The sequence below is a fragment of the Phocoena sinus genome, chromosome 8 (genome assembly GCF_008692025.1).
Source record: "Phocoena sinus isolate mPhoSin1 chromosome 8, mPhoSin1.pri, whole genome shotgun sequence".
Classification (NCBI taxonomy): Eukaryota; Metazoa; Chordata; class Mammalia; order Artiodactyla; family Phocoenidae; genus Phocoena; species Phocoena sinus.
This window is the reverse complement of record NC_045770.1, coordinates 105,365,484-105,382,798: the sequence shown is the minus strand read 5'-3', so window position 1 is coordinate 105,382,798 and position 17,315 is coordinate 105,365,484. Positions and strand designations below refer to the sequence as shown.

The 17,315-nt window shown below is 45.5% G+C and overlaps 1 protein-coding gene across 7 annotated transcripts in view; it reads left to right on the top strand.

Annotated features, from left to right (window-relative positions):
* The first annotated feature begins 1,356 nt into the window (after positions 1 to 1,356).
* KMT5B (lysine methyltransferase 5B) overlaps positions 1,357 to 17,315 on the top strand; it is a 53,675-nt gene continuing 37,716 nt past the window's right edge. For 4 of the 7 annotated variants that reach the window (XM_032639355.1, XM_032639360.1, XM_032639362.1 and 1 more), the window contains exon 1: positions 1,777 to 1,952. The gene's annotated coding sequence lies outside the window, so the exon portion shown is untranslated. Of the gene's footprint in view, positions 1,680 to 1,776; positions 1,953 to 17,315 lie in introns of those variants that run through there. The other 3 variants (XM_032639357.1, XM_032639358.1, XM_032639356.1) reach the window with 3 other exon arrangements.

Sequence of the window (17,315 nt, the reverse complement as noted above, 5' to 3'; positions counted from 1 at the left end):
GCCACCCAAGGTCAAGGAGGAGGGAAAATGGGGTAAGCGCTCGTGTTGGTGGTCGGTGTTCATTGGACCACAGACCTTGTGGTCATCCACACTCTCCACTGAAGCATCCTTTCTGGTGTGCCTACTCTGTGCCAGGCCCTGGGGATGGCAGGAAACCATGGCAGACGTGGGTCTCTTCCCGGAATAGAAGTACGGGCCTGTGCTGCCCACCTCCTCTTTGCATGACCACGCTGGACCTCCGGAAGCCTCAGGCTGTTTACCACCCCCTCCCCCACCCAGCCCCCAGGGCCTTTGCACTTGTTGGGCTCACCTTTCCTAACCGCTCCCTTTTCCACTCTTCCGGTTGGGGGAGACCTTTAGGCATCTGCCCAGCTTGTGGCCACCTCAACTTCTTGACGTCTGAGCTTTTGACCAGAGTACTGGATAAGGGCTCTGGCTCAAGCCCTGACTGGCTGTCTTAGAGGTCACCTAACCTCTCTGTGCCTCAGCTTCCCTTCGTATAAAATGCGGAAAACGGTCCCCACCTCCTGGGGGTCGTTGTAAGGAGTAAACGAGATAGGGCACCAAAGCTTGAGGACGGTGCCTGGTATCCAGTAAAGGCTGTAATACATGTTACTCTCATCGTTATTTTGTAGTCATTATCATCGACTGCAGGATCCAAAGGGCGAGGCTTCGCACTCTCCCAGCAGGGCAGCACCTGGCCCGTGTGAGCCTCTGGGCAACTTCCCCACCAGCCTAAAGCTCCTGGAGGGAGGTGCATTCTTGCTACCGGCACTGCCCAACTAGAGCGAGAAGCTGAAAAACCCGTTTCTCGGAAAGCCTGGCACACAGTAGGTGCTCAAGAAATAGCCGGTTGACACTAGGAAGCCCGTGGTCCGATTAATGCAGGCTTACTCCCTCTCTCTCCCTCCCACACTAAGCGGTGTAACGCTCAGGCTACCCACATGGTCTTTAAGGGTGTATCTGCTTCCAGTGACACCCATTCCCACAACAAAGAGGCTCGCCTCCGTGGGGCCACCTCCCCTAGACGCACCCGGTAGGCGCAGTGGGCGAGGAGCCTGCCCATTCCCCAGGGCTGTCCCCGGTGGGTGCAGCTGTGCCAGGGACCAAGTGTCGAAGAAGGCCTCGCGGGGCCCGGGTACGTAGGGAGGCCTGAGATCCGGGTGGCGCCCCAGGGACGCGCGGCGGCACCGCCTCCAGCCGCAATTTAAAGGGCAGCGAGGAGCGGAGGGATCCCTGCCGACTGCTCAACACGGATCCCTCCGCCGCGAGCGAAGCGAAGGAACGACTCATCTCATCCCCTCAAAATTCGCTTTTTGTTCCTCCGCCGCGGGAGCACCCGGCGGGGAACTCATTTCTTTCTCGGGTTTCTCCGCCTCCCCCCACCCCTGGTCCCGTAAAACCAACAGAGGCGTCCAGGGCGGTACGAGCCGAAGTGGTGTCCCTCCGCCTGGCCGCGGGAACTCCTTTTCGTGTCCTTCCACCGTTCCCGGGCGGCGTCCGAGCGGCTCACCGGGGGCGGCGACGCGTCTGCGGCGCGGGCGGTGAGGCTCCGGGGCTATGAGGTGAGGGCGCCCAGGCACCGGAGGCAGCACGCGCGGCGCCAGGACTCAGAACGCGGAGCCCCCAGGCCAGCGGCTGCCTTTTGCACCCCGAGGCCGCGCGAGAGGCGAGGCGAGGTGAGGCCCGTGGCGCGGGGACGCGGGGGCGCGGTGGGGGCGGGGGGCTCCGGCCGCGGCTGGGACTCATTTCCCGACAGCGGATGGAGCGGGCGGTGCTGCGGCTGGTGCCGCCATCTTGGATTTTACTCTCCATTTTTCTCTGGAATTATTTTTGGTGATTAATATTCTTAGGGGACGGGGAAGTGTCGCCGGGCAGCGCGGGCCCCTCAGCGCAACGGCGGGGCGGCGGGGCCTCGACGCGCCCCAAGGAGGAGCGGGCAGCGCCCGGCGGTGAGCGGGGGGCGGGCGCCGGTGCGGGGGGCGCAGGGGCGGCGGGCTGGGGGCGGGCCGGCGGGAGCGGGGGCGCCGGGCCGGGCGGGGGCCAGGGCCGGGGCCTCGGGGGTGGAGGGACGGCCGGGGGAGGGGCGCGGCGGCGGCGGCGGCGGCGGCCGGGGGGCGCGGGCCCTGCAGTGGGCGCCGCCGCCGGAAGGGAGCGGTAGCGGCCGCCGGGCAGCGCCGGGCCGGCCCGCGGCCGCACGAGGGGAGCAGCCCCGCCGCTCGCGATTGGGGGACTCTGTTTTCCCTTTTCTCCAATGGGCAGCCGTGAATGGTCTCGCCCAATCTGCTCCCTCTGCCGCGCTCAACTTTGGGTTGTTTTTGTTTGGGCTCGAGCCTCCTTTCAGATTTCCTCCCGGGCCCGTCCTCCGCCCCGCTCCGTCCCTCCCCTGACAGCGGCTCCGGCTCCTGGCCGGGGCTTGCCTCCCGGGCCCCCTAAGTTGGCCGGCGTCTCGGGTCCCGAGAAAAGGCGTCGGTCCTCCCAGAGTGACTCGATTCTTTTCACATATCCAAAGGTGATGTATCAGCATCACCCCTACCTATGAGAGTGGGGGAAACGTTTACAAGATGACAACTCGACCCAACTTGCTGGAATGGTAGAGAAGCACGTTGGACCCAGAGAAACTCACTCCCTCTCTGTTTGGCTTTATTTGACCCCGTGTTAGAGCTCTTTTACTTCCGATCCATTGACTGGGGGAACTTTAAGAATACTGAGGGGGTGAACATGTGTTCTTCGAAGTTAATTTTTCAGAACTTGCCGTATGAAATTCACCCTGGGGGGAAGAGTCTTATCTAGAGTGGTAGGCAGAAGAACTGATTGGTTGTGATTGCGCTTCTTTTCATCAGGACCTTTTTAGATTTAAACCATTTTGATATAAAGTATAGTTGAACGTGGCTTTATAGGGTCATCAGAGGAAACAGTTGCTAGCTGAAGCTTTTCTTCCTTTAATGTTAAGAACACGCCTGTAACTTCTGATGATTGGTCATAAAAGCGTAAATATTTTGAAAAGGGAGAGGGCAATCAGTTTAGCCTGAAATAATCGCAGATAATTTGTGCATACTGGGAAGTTTACTTAAAGAGTTACTTACTATAGGTACAAGTTTGTAGCCGAATGTTTAGCAACTTCCACCGCAGATGTGGGCCCGTCATCTAAGCATTCTCCTCTTCATTTCCAAGCCCGGGCCCCAGTGGTTTCCCCTGCCTGGTGCCTTTTGCTCGCACCCTGCCTGGCATTCCTGCATCCCCTCCCCCGGATTGATACTCGCCTTCAGGAAGGCCCGGTGAGAGTGTTACCTCCTGGATAAATCTTCACACCCCTTGCAGACCTCTTACAACACAAGGGCAGGGGCTGACCCACTCAGGAGAAGACACACTTCTGCTTTGTTCCCTGAGCAGTTGTTACCTTGTATCGTATTTGGTTGTTGACCTTCCCCTCAGCTTTCTTGTGAGCTCGTTATTTATCTCCTCTGCTCAGAGCAGGTACAGAGTAGGTGGTCAGTAGACACTGGATGAAAAATGTTAATTAATAGAGCTTGGTGATTTATACTTAGTTTTTCTTTTTTTTTTTAATATTTATTTATTTATTTGGTTGTGCTGGGTCTTAGTTGCAGTAGGCGGGCTCCTTAGTTGAGGCATGTGAACTCTTAGTTGTGGCGTGCACGTGGGATCTAGTTCCCTGACCAGGGATCGACCCCCAGCCCCCTGCATTGAGAGCGTGGAATCTTAAGCACTGTGCCAGGAAAGTTCCTATATTTAGTTTTTCAAAATTTGTTCATTCTATTGTTATTGAAAACATTGTTGTCATTGACACAGCAACTTAGTTTGGGTGTGAAAAGAATAATGGGGATACTTACTCTTTAACAGGAGAGTAGAGTAAGGCTTAATTTTTTATTAGCCCATAAACTTTGAAACCACACTCAAGTCATTTCCACGTTGCCCTCTTGCCATGTTTTCATTTGTCTTCACAGACACACTGAAGTGCTTATGTCTTGAATGCTCCATACCTGAACCAAATACCAGTGGGCAAAATGGGGGGAGGGGAGGATGGGGTATAGCAGAATATGCATGTGAAGGAAGTGGTAGCAGGTTGTGTGTCTTTGAGCTTAGAGTTTTGTGGGTGGAGCATGTTGGTTTATAAATTTTCCCTTGGGTCATCTGTATCTGGGATTGAATCTGATTTTTCTTTGAGTGTCAATTTGTGGGCTTATAGGACATGAGCTTGTGGCCTGCTTGTGTTGCAAAGTCATTTGTGTGTGAAGCATCTGAGCAGCTCCCTGTCCACAGGAATGCCCTTCCCACGGCTTATGAGAGCAAATCCTTTCAGATGAATGATGTCAGTTCCATTATTTTCTATTCTTGCCTGCTATATATGAGCTCTACTTTCTCTCCACTCACAAACTCCTTCCCCTTCATGGGCAAGAGTTACACGACTGTGTCAGCCCTAGAACACTAATTGCTGAGTTTTCCACACAGTGTTAAAGATAGGGACCATGTGTCCTTGTTCCAGTATGACACACTGTTGGTTCCATAGATACACTGAGTAAATGCAGGAAGAGAGCTTAGGATATCTGTATCTCAGATAGAGCTCTATGCAATATAAGTTGTTTTTTTTTTTTTTTTTGCGGTACGCGGGCCTCTCACTGTTGTGGCCTCTCCCGTTGCGGAGCCGCGCAGGCTCAGCGGCCATGGCTCACGGGCCCAGCCGCTCCGCAGCATGTGGAATCTTCCCGGACCGGGGCACGAACCCGTGTCCCCTGCATCGGCAGGTGGACTCTCAACCACTGCGCCACCGGGGAAGCCCGCAATAGAAGTTTTATGTGTAAGATGTAACTTAATTTTTTAGCCTGATTTTTAGTTACTTTTTATTTTGGGAAAAAATGTATTTACTGATGTGTCTTGGTGTAGGAAATGGTTTTAATTGCAATAAAAGCACAACTTAAATTTATTACAGGATAAAACGAGCCAATGCACTTTAAATTTCAAGTATTAGGGAGTTCTAACCATTAGAACACAGTGATTTGAAAAGTAACTGTTTTCTTGGACAGACTGTCAGCTCTGAAGTCTTTGAATTGAATCCTGTGGTTTTAAATGTTTCATTTAACAAGCTGAATGGGGAAGGGTCCTAGCGAGCAAATCAGGGGACCCCGGGTCTTAGGAAGGTTTCACAACTTCCTTTAAATTCTTTCTACCAACTCTACATTCCGCTCCCCCCCCCCAAAAAAAAACCTTCTACAAATCTGTTTTTACTTTAGTTCTTACAATAATCCCTTTTCTTCCCTGTAATTTGGTGTTTCCTAGAAGATTAGAACTGCTGGTTGAGAGGAAACATCATGCCTGACCAGTATCTAACCCTGTGTTTTTCTATTAATGTGATTGGAGTTTGTCCTGGTCAGATTACAGAAAGTCTAAGTAAGTTTTCGCTTACAGTTATATCTTATTCAACAGACACATCCCCAAATTTTAGTCACGCACACCTTATTCTACGTGCATTACAGGATTTTGCTATTTTAAAGGTGTGGCATAGAGAGAATCCATCTGTGCATGACGGACTCATCACCTTATTGTTGTAAATCAGCATTTATGTCTAGCTAAAAGAAAAAAAAAACGCTTTCCTTTTGATCCCCATATTGCTCATAGGCAGTAAGTTAGAGTGGATATATTATCTTTACATAGTTGGTGATGGAACCAGAACCGTTTGCATTAATTCTAAAATATTGTCACAAAAGGGGGGAAAAAAACTCACTGATGTCCGTAGTCATTTGTTCTGTGAATTAGGCCTTGCTTCGTGATTTTCCTTCCAGCAGATTAAAGGGTTCCCAGGACGCTGGACCACTTTGGTCACTTGCTGCCTCTGGCTCCCACGTCTGCCAGCCAGGTTTGAAGCTGGCTGGTATCTGTGTGAGACAGAGTCAAACACTGCACCATCTCCTAAGGTTGATTATAACTAGAACTACAGTTGTACTTACAATTCTGGGGCTGGATGAAGGTCCGCTGGAGTAAGAATCAGTACCTGTGTTCCAGTCTGCTCCACCTTATTTGTGTAACACACTGACAGGGCCAAGCCTTAGTTTCTTCATCTGTAAAATAACTAAACATTAATCTCTGAGATCACTTCCAATTTTAAATTATACTTTATCTTTTAGACTTGATCGCCACCCATTTTCTCCCTTCTGAGAGCAAATTTAGTCGTATTTTGCCATCTCTCCAGTCGGTTTACGTAGCTCCTCTGTTTATTCCACGTAGTCTTTTCTCCTTGTTTTGAAATATTAAGTTGATGATACAGCTTACATCCATTTGGGTTTTCGAATTTGGAGACTAGGGTCCCAAAAGCCTAATTCTTTTTTTTTTTTTTTTTCTCGGTACGCGGGCCTCTCACTGTTGCGGCCTCTCCCGTTGCGGAGCACAGGCTCCGGATGCGCAGGCTCAGCGGCCATGGCTCACGGGCCCAGCCGCTCCGCGGCATGTGGGAATCTTCCCGGACCGGGGCACGAACCCGTGTCCCCTGCATCGGCAGGCAGACTCCCAACCACTGCGCCACCAGGGAAGCCCCCCAAAAGCCTAATTCTTAAGGTCTATATGGTTCCCACATCTCTGTGGCTCCTGCCTATCAGTTGCATTTCTGCAAGATGTCTTCTTTTCTGTATTATAAGAGTACACAAAAGTTAAGTGGAGCTAGGAAGCATTCCCCAGTGATAAGCCTGTTTGTTTGTGGTGATGCACATGTGACTCAAATATTGAAGTAAACCCCAGACTTAGGCCTGAATGCTCGGGTTCTAGACTCAGCCTTACACCTTAAAGCAGTTTGACTTCAGGAAGGCAACTTCATTCTGAGCTTTAGCCATCTCATTTGTAGTGGTAATACCTGTCTCGCCTACCTCATAGGGTTGCCAAGCTGGTGAACCCTCAGTCATGCGTGTTAGGGTGCAGCAGACACCCTGACTTGCACATCTTTATAGGAACACCGGGTCAGTACATCTCTCATGACACTAGGATTGCCTCTCAGCTTTAAGGCAAAAGATCCCTTCAGTGAAGGGTCATTCTGCTTCCTATTCTGCACTCTTCTGCTCTGTTCATCAGATACTTGGTTTTCACATGCTTCCGTGTGGTTTTGCAAGGTCCTCCACTCCTTAGTAGCCCCGCGTAGATTTTCCTGAAAGCTGAAACTCTCGTGCGCCCTCTAGTGTTCCCTGCGCACAACCAATATTCCAGCACCACGAACAGTGCCCGGTGGCTCCCAGTAGGTTCTTGATAAATGTTGGATTGAGTTGATTCTAGGTCTTCCGAATGATTCATTTTGTCTGTCTCATTTTTATAACAAGGTTGAAATATATGATCTCTGAAAAGTATCAGTGATCTCTGAAAAGTATTTTATTTTCAAAAAAAATCTTTATGTTGCATGTTATGAAGGGATATATATTTTTAGCAAGAAAACCAACCTACTCTTAGGAAAATGGATCCCCCAGCTAAAGAGTAAAGGGGGCTGATCCTTCAGCCAGTGAGCCCGTAGAGTCTGGAGCCGGAGAGGCCATATACAAACCTGCTTCTCCCTTCCCGTTAAAAAAGAAACAAAAATCAGACCTCATTCAGAGGAGGATTTAGACAAAGCCAGTTGCTTCAGAAAATATTTGTTTGGTGGATATAAACAGATACCAGGAGTGTTTCTGATCCAAAAAGAAGATGATTGTTTCTGTATTTATGCTTTTGATTTATCCTCCTTGATCATCCAGTCTAAAGTTTGTTCCTATATTATTCTCTCCTGATATCCTAGTTGTTTCCTTTGTAGCTCTTACCAGAATTTACTATTTCATGCTTATTTGATTGTCTCTTCCCACACTATACTCTGAGCTCCATAAAAGACCCCTTTTTGTTCTAGGGTCTTCCTCTTCAAGTATGCGGCGAAGCATGTTTAAGAATTTGAGTCAGGATTATATTGCTTTCTTATATGGTGTCAAGAGTGTACAGTCTTTAAACCCCACCTTGGCTAATTTTTTTTTCTAATTCTCTAAGGCTTCCTCTCCTTTGTAAAGTGGGGGTGATAATAGTAGTATTGTATATGTTGTATATATTTAATGTTTTTATTATATGAATTATGTTGTATAATTTAATATCATATGTTAATGAATATTTAAAATATATCGTATATGTTAAGGGACTGTGATGTGGGTAAATGATATGATATATGTGAAGTTATTAGCACAGTTCTTGGATCGTAGTAACGAGCAATAGTGTGAAATGGTACCCAGAGAACTGGAGCTAAGAGGTGTCTCTCTGTCATCCCCATGGCACTCAGTTCTTCACTCACGTCTTGAGCGGACATTACTTAGCTGTGTGTTGGACACTGTGCTAGGCATTGAGCGGCATGCCCCAGGCGCTGTAAGTGGGGAATGCTCCTTTGCAAGGCCTCTCTGACTCTCACGGTGCCAGCATGTGTCTCTTGCTTATTTTATTCCCTTTTCTCTTCACTCCCCTTTTCCTTTCATTTAACTGACCATGATAAAGCTCAAAAATATCTTTTTTTTTTTTGGTTTCACATATTGGTAGCATATTATCTTGTCAGAAGAAGTGAATTACTTTGGGCAGGTAATACGTGTCCCTGAGCCTGTTTCTTTTAATCTAAGACTTTTTGCTCTGAAATTCTGTGATTTTTTGAATTAAGATAATGTTGAAATGCTTGGTGAATTGTAAAGTCCTCTGTTAATGTTACTCTTTTCACAGTCACTTCTCTCCTGAGTTTTAACATCTTACGACAGTTTCACGTGGGTAGTGCCCCATCCTCAAATTCAGCAAACCAAACTTTCTCATCTTTCCTGCAAATGTGTTCCTTCTGCAGTCCCTAACTCACTTCATGGCAATCTTGCAGTCTCCCCAACTGAAACTTCTACCCCAACTAGAGATTTCTGACTTGACTTCCTTTCTGTCCCTCAGCGCCTATGTCTGATTTGTCACCAAGTCTTGCCAAGCTCGTATCTGAAAAACCAGAGCTTTCCTCTCTCTTCCCATCCATTTCTACTCTTCGTTGCATTTAGTTTTCGAACTGGTCTCTCTGCCGCCAATCACATGCTTTTTAGCTAGTGGGATCCTTTCTATGGGTACAGTTGAGCAAATTCTCCAGTCTTTCATCTGTGTAACCAGAAAAAAAGGTACCTGCTTTACAGGGCGTGACAAATGATAAAGTTAATATAGGAAGCACTAAGTGAATGGAGGAGCAATTATTTTAACAAATGGAGTTACACTAAGATAATATTTTATCAGATACACAACAAGGTATATTCTATTGTAACAAAATCTGCAGTCCCTCTGAATGTTGACATGTGAGGCTAATTCAGTGATGTTTAACTATACATTGTTGCCAGAAGTCACATTCCTTCTCTTCAGGAGCTGTAGGAAAAGCAAAGCTGATCTCAGCTCTGTATCATAAATTAGCACCCCTGGTCCTTTTTTATTCTGTTGAAAATTTGTACTTTTTTTAATGGATGAGGTGATGTGATTTTTTTTTTTCTTTCCTGTGGGAGTTACGGTAGGATGAGGAATGGAGGGGAGATTTCTACTTGATTGTTTAAAGTTTTGTGAATAATACATCAGCAAATCTTCTTTGTTTCTTAGTTACATGAAAAGAGGAGACAGTTGGAGACCTTTATTGTATTAGCAGTTTCTGCTTATTTAATCCTTGTGCCAAACCTCTTTTCATTTTACTAATGAGACATTAGCGAGGTTAAATGGCTTGTCCAGGGTCACATTGCTGGAGAGCAGTGAGTGGAGCCAGGGCGGCACCGATGCTTTGACTCCACCCCGATCCACGTCCTGAGCCACTGTGCGCGCTGCCCCTTGCACGGTCTGCCACCTGGCCTTTAGGACCCAGCCCAAGAACCACCTTTTGGAAGTTTTTTCTCACCCTTGTCTTTGCCCAGTAAGAATCAATTGTCCTTTGTTCTACTTACCTCATAGCCTCTCAGGAACTGTGGGCTGTACTTACAGACTCTTGACACTAGGTGGCATCTGTTTCTAGAAAAGTAAAATGCTGTTTGGATCTCAGAGACTACTCTAACAAAGGAAGCGTCCTTGATTTTACTTATAGGCACTACGAGGTAAGCGGATGGGTCAGACACGGAGAGATGGGGAGGAGATTTTAGGGAGATTAGGGGCAGAATTCCCCTCAACAACCACGTCAGCTAAAACCTTTATTTTAGAAATACCTACTGAGACAATTGGAGACACAGATCTTTCTTACATAAAACCCTTTGTTGTGATACGTGTTGGTGTACGTGTGGTGTACATAAATAAGGAACTGTGAAACAGTATTTTCTGTAATGAGTTTATCACACGCTCAGCTGTAGTTCAGTGGCTGAATAAGTATAAGGGTTGCAAACGTCTGATCGTAGACTTAACCAGTGGTGGCTGTTTTGCTGTTTAAAATGGTCTGCTAAATGAAAAAGTCTAATAGTTCTGATTTTCTTTTTTTATTGTAAATATATATGTAAATATGATAATGTTCAGTATGTTACGTCTAAGGAAGATCTTGGTTAACTGTGCTTAAACAGTGCATGAGTAATTAGATGTAATTGAGACACCAGCTTTATCTTCAAAATCCATATAGCTCTCTCTGTAGCCGTGTTTCATATGTGCAGTTGAAGGGGGAAATGTCTTTTTTTTAAAGTGTATTTAAGACAACTTTTTAAAGGTGCTTAAAATCTCTTTCCCTGTGGCATGTTGGAATTTTATGTATTTCTGGAGTCTAATTAGAAAGCATTTTTACTTTGATTTGCTTTTTCCTGGTCTCTGTATTAGTTTCCTGTGTGTGCTGTAACAAAGTACCACAGACTTGGTGGCTTAAAATAGCAGACATGTATTCTCTCACAGTTCTGGAGGCCGGAAGTTCACCATCAGTTTCACTGGACCAAAATCAAGATATGGGTAGGACTCCCTCCAGAGGCTCTAAGAGAGCATTGTTCTTTGCCTCTTCCAGTTTCTGGTGACTGTGGCATTCCTTTGCTTGTGGCCACCTCACGCCACTCTTTTCCTCTTCTTCTCAAGTGTGTGTGGTGTCCAATCTCCCTCTGCCTCTCCCTTTTAAGGGCACTTGGGATGACATTTTGGGCCCACCTGGATAATCTCTTTCATCTCAAAATCTGTAATTTACTCATATCTCCAAAGACCCCTTTCCTTATGAATTAACATTCATAGGTTTCAGATTAAGACCCGATAGATATCTTTGGGGACCATTTTCCAGCCTCCTTTAGAGAAGTTATTGCAACCAACTTAGGAGGATTAGTGATGCTATCTCTAGCCATCATTTTATCCTAAAAGGGGGTGGGTGGAGCATTATTATGCATTGGTGGGACTGCTCTTTTCAGGCACCATCCTCTTGCTGGTCTGATTGGGGCTTTGTCACCTGAGGCTACTTGAGAAAGCTGTTAAATTGGCTGAAGCAAAACGCATATGAGTTTGACTCTACAAAAGCTGGAAAAGGAAAGCAGAAATGATACTTTTAATAATGGCATGTCATTAGTAATTATTTTACAAGTATAAAGACGTATTCTTTGCTCTGGAGTTTGGTGCTAGATACCCGGTTAGCGTTGAATCTGCATGACGGCTCCAGTTGTAGAGCAACAAGGGCTTAATGCTGAATTAAGAAGAAGAAAAATGCCCAAGACTTTTCTTTCGTACCACTAGGACTAGTTGAACTCTGACAGGTCATCTAAATTCTTAAATGAGATTTATTTCTGACAGTGTTCATAGGAGCAAGTTTTAAGGTTATAGGTGAGATCATGGATTCATGGTAGCTATCTAAGAAATTGGCAACTGGGCAATTACCCTGTCAAAGTGCATTACAGAATTACAATGGAATAGTGATCCCAGATGCTTCTGATGGCTTCTCAGGGCTTCTTCAACTGGTCTGATTGTGTGAATTATTACTGTAGGATTCCATGGAACCTTGGCTATATGTTATCTGCAGATGAATTTGGAATAACCGTTGATAAATACTGACATGGAATTCTTTGGTACATATATTATAGAGTCCTTTTGTAATTTTAGATTTGAGGGAGAAAACTAATACCCACTGGGGCTTATGTGTAGCAGTTACGTTTGAGACTAGAAAGGGGGATATGATATGAATGGACCTGTGGTATGTTGGGCCTTGTGCTAGGTTCCAGTGATACGGAAGTGTACCTTAGCTCGTTTATACTGCAGTGGGGAAGGCAAGTGTCACCAAGTAATTACATAAAGAAGTGAATACAGTTGTGATAAGCACCATGAAGGAGGAATATTCAAGCATGTACCCAGACAAATCTCCTGGGTGGAGGGGTGGGAGGTGGGCACTGATGGGCAGGCTGGCAGTAGCCCAAGTGCAGAGGCCAGTGGTGGGAAGATGCCTTGCACACTAGAGGGTCGTAAGCTAGGCTGTGTCTGGAGTATTAGCTGGAGCAAGGGGTGAGACTGGCAGGGCTGGATCATGCAGGACCTGTAGGCCTTGGTAAGTAAGGTAAATTCTGTTAATGGTAGTTCTTAACAGCTTCAAAATACTTCTATTTTTGCTATTGCATGTAATTTTCACATGTGAGATAGGCTGCACACATGAGGCCCTAGAAGGGGGAATTGGTTTTTTACTTAACTAGCGGGATGTTGTTGGAACTGATAGTAGTCTGAGTAGTTTCACCCCTGGTCCACCTTGTGCTCTTTGCTCTTTTGGGGTGGGGGTGGGGGCTGTGTGTTTGTTTGTTGTTTCTTCTTTGGACAGTGCTTTCTTTCATTTCTATGCTTTTTATTTGTGTTTGTCTTCCTTGCGCTTATTTTAAATATAAAGCCCCTGGGAGTCTGGGATTGTGACACTTGAGCATCAGAGTCCACAAGCAAAGGCATCAAAAACTTGTGGAAGTAGTTCAGTGATATTTTTTCAGTTCCCATCAACCTAGGAGTCTGATATTTGAATTGCTGTGTTTAAAGTTTTAGAAGTTGGCTTTAACTTACATACATACGGATGATGCAGAAGGATTTTTGTGAAATCTGTTTTATTTTCCTTATATACACCTTTATTTTTTATTACAAAGTAATATATGTTCATTTTGAAAAGTTGAACCTTTTGAAGAATATGTCATGTAACAGTTAAAAAAATCGCTTGTAATCTTTTTCTCCAAAGATAAAACTGTTAACTGGTGTATCGCATTGTTTTCTTAGCAAATTGTAACTGAATCACTTGAAAAATGTTTGTTCTGCTTTTTCTCAATAAAGATTTTCAAAAGTGCTCTAGCAAGCTAGACCCTGCTTTTTAAAAATATATGTTATCTTTTCATTTTCAGCCACTTGGGGATTGTTTCCATTTCGATGGATAATTTCTCAAAGATAAACTATCTGCAGACAAGTTCAGCTTGTAAACTGGATAGAGTTCTTGGTAATGGCACAGGAATTATTTTGAAATTCTTGATAGTCTTTCAGAATCAATATTTTAATTTTTCTGACAGATGTCTTGAAATCCTGATTTGTTTTTAGGATATTCAACAAAAAATTCCTTTCCAAAAGCTTTAAGTGAAAAAGAATTGAAACCAAAGTTCTCAAATTGGAGGTGAGCAGCTGAGCTCAAAAGTCACTAAGAGTTTACGATCCTTGTGTGTGTCCATAAAGGGACAGTGGGAGGCTAACAGAGTGTTGACATTTGTCGAGGGTCCATCACTGGGAATAGAGCGGGCACTTTACATAAACCAAGCGCATTTTTCTATGGAACAACTCTGTGGTTTCTTTAGAAACGTGAATATCAAGTATTGGGGGAAGCGGATTGTTTGGGTTTTTTCCAATTATAAATAAATAGGTTCACTGTAAACATTTTGGGGAAAAAATCTTTTCTTGATGTTAATCCCATTCCCCTGAAGACAGCCATTGCTCTTGGTGATTTGGATTGTATGACGATGTGTGTGTGTGCTTTTTACCTTTGTGGTATTAAAATGTGATTAAACTTTCCTCTTTAAATGCAACTCTTATTTTAGCAGTTTTCTAGCACGTTTTGTGTTGTCATAAATTGTGTGCATTTGATACTAGAATCTGAAGTATGTGCATCCTTCCCCACCTATTGGTCCAGTGAAACCTTTCCTGTTGATTTCCTGTTGATTTCAGGTAGTCCCTGGGGGTGGGTGCAAGGTGTGCCCATGCCAGAGCATAGTCACAGCTGCGTTTCCTTAGAGCCTGGTTGTGTCATTTTTGCGGACACTCATAAAAATAGAGGGGGCAAAGCCTTGCACAGAACCCTCAGGGATTCCGTCCATCAGCATACTCAGGTGATTTATTACTTCAGGCCAGAGAGCTAATTAATCTGTTCGTTTAAAAACTTTTTTTTTTTTTTTTTAAACAAAGATCCTTGTAAACTCTCTCAAGGCATGCTGGTCTCAAATTAACCTATTCCCACCATCTCCCATCCTGTGAATATTACATTCATCTTTTCTGGCACCTGAAATTTGGACTCTTTTTCTCTTGTTTGAAACAAATAACAAGAACTTAGGACTCTCTTTATTCATTATTCCTTAGAGTCCTTTCTGCCGTCTCATTCTTTCCCCGTGAGCCCATGTTTCGAGACTTTATGTCCATTTCAGAAGTTCTCTGTCGTTTCTGAGAGAGGCTCACAGTGGCCCATCTGTCATGACTTTCAACTCTCAGAGATTTGCCTTATGAGCAGCTGCAGCCTGTGCCCAGCTGGGTCACTCCTTCCTGAAGCGCTGGGCCCTGGTTTGCTTTTGCTTCTCCTCCTGCCTCACTAGTTGCTCCTTTTAGTATCCTTAGCTGCTGTTTCCTCATCTTGATCGCTAAATATTTGGGTGTCCCTCAGTCCTTAGACTTCTTTTATCTCTACTTACTTCCTAGGTGATTTCCTCTTGCCCCATGGCTTGAAATCCCATTAGTCTCCTGACTCCAAGTTTATACATCCAGCCTGGGCCTGTCCTCCAGATCCAGCTGCCTAAACATCTCTGCTCGGTCTCTAGTAGGCATCTCAAACATGACCAAACTCCTGCACCCCACCCCCTGCCAAAACCCGACCTCCCTGTGGTCTTTGTCACCTCCATAACTGCTAATTCCATTCTTCCACTTGCAAGCACATCTGAGCCCTCTCTCTTTCACACAGTGTCGGCAAAATCTTCAGAAAAGATCCTGAGACGAACCACTTCCCACCGCTTTTGCTGCTGCGAGCCACCAGCATCTATTTCCCCTCTCACTGATTGCTGTGGTCTCTTGAACTGCTTTCTCTCTCGTCCCCCCAAATTGTTAGTCGCTTTATTAGACCTGCCTTTTCAAAAGCATTCCAACTCTTCGCCACATGACAAGCATCCAGCATGGGCCTTTAACACTTAACTCCTGTCACTTCTCTGCTCTCTCCCTGGGAGTTAGTGCCCAAGTCGCAGAAGGGGCTTGGAGGCCCTCTGGCCTTCCTCCTGCCCCTCTTACCCCCTGCTCTTGCTCCAGCCACACTGGGCTCTGTGCTGGTCCTCGGACACACCAGCTGCTTTGCTCCCTCGGCTTTGTACTTGCTCTTTGCCTGGTGCTCGCTCCCCAGTGCTGCCCCGCTTTTGCCCTGGCTCCACCTGAAACACTCCCGCCACTTAGAAACCGCTTCATTTTCTCCAGGGTGCTGGCATTTATTTGTTCGTTTGTTGCTTCCCAGAGCTTTCTTCATTAGAATAAGGCACAGGTGAGGGTGAGAAACATTTGCTGTATCCTCAGTGCCTGGAATAGTGTCTGGAATGTAGTAGATGTCTAATAATTTTCATGATTTTTTTTTTTTTTTTTGCGGTACGCGGGCCTCTCACTGCTGCGGCCTTTCCCGTTGCGGAGCACAGGCTCCGGACGCGCAGGCTCAGCGGCCATGGCTCACGGGCCCAGCCGCTCTGCGGCATGTGGGATCTTCCCGGACGGGGGCACGAACCTGTGTCCCCTGCTCAGCAGGCAGACTCTCAACCACGGTGCCACCAGGGAAGCCCTCATGATATTTTTATATTGGGAAATCAGATCAGAGAAAGATTTGTAGCTGTTAGGCCATTTAAGGAGTCGCCAGTACTCCTTTCTTGAAAATTGTTTTTCTGCCAATTTTGGAATAAATTTGAGGTAATTTTAACTTGTAGATATAGTCAGTGGCCAGTTAGCTCGGATACGTCCACCAAGCCATGACCGTGGTAGCGTTTCCATGTGAGCCAGCTGGGTTCCAAGCCAGAGAGACTGCACCCTTGCTCTGTTGGGAGGGGGGAGCTCTGGGGGAGCCACCCAATGTCTTCAGCTCCTGTTTCTCCTACTAAACTATCCACTTGTGTTAGCTTTTGAAATTCCGTCTCCACCTTTAATGTGTAAGTGTTCTTCCAGCTCATAGTCTTATGGGAATCATCATGCCAACAGCATATCCTGCACTCATGAGGGCAGAACCAACAGTGACCTGATGATGAGTAGAGTATATGTTCGTTTTGAGCTAAAAGTTTATAAATAGCCCCCAATTTCTGATAGCTTTACTAGAACTGCTTTTACAAAATATTCATTGTGAGCTTAAGTCTTTTGCCTTAATGATAGCTGTTGTTATCTGGACAAGTGGAGAGTATTGGTGCCTCTGCTAGGATACATCCAGACATAACATACAGTGTGTTCATACTAGTGAAATTCAGCCATGTCTTGTGATTGACAGTGCTTGTTATGCTATGGTACCGTAAGTTCAAACAAAATCATATCAGTTGACTGCGATATAAATGAGACCCAGGGTTAGGAATTTGCTCCATTTTGGATCATTAACCCACATTTAATTGAAATGATGTGTAAGTTAGAGTGGATCTCAGTCTGTGTTCCACACTGTGTTCTAGTACACAGTAGCTGGAGTATACTACTAAAATAATTTATTGGTGAACTTTTCCAAATGCTTGGTAAAACTTAGGTTGATAGGTATAATTTCCTCAAATTAAAAAGTTTTATTCCATACTTCTTAAAATTTTGGTATTTGCTCTTTGCCCTAACAGACGAACAAATGAATGAATAAGTAACTTAGAACAATAGTTCTGACACTGGAAAACTAGTGTCAGAATCACCTGGAGGGCTTATTAAAACACAGATTGCTGGGCCTCTTCCCAGGTTTTCCACTTTTTATCTCTGAGTAGGAAGCTTGGTTGCGACTTAAGGATTCTCTGGAGAGGTGACTTGCTCTTTCTTTTGTCTCTTAATTCTGTCTAAAGCCACATTGCTCTTTTCTGTTCCGTATAGTTACATTTTATGTGTTAATCATTGAGTAGTATTAGGGCTCCACAGAGTCTTAAAAACACATTCTTCCATCATTATCTATAAGTTGTATGTTATATGTGGGCGTTCTT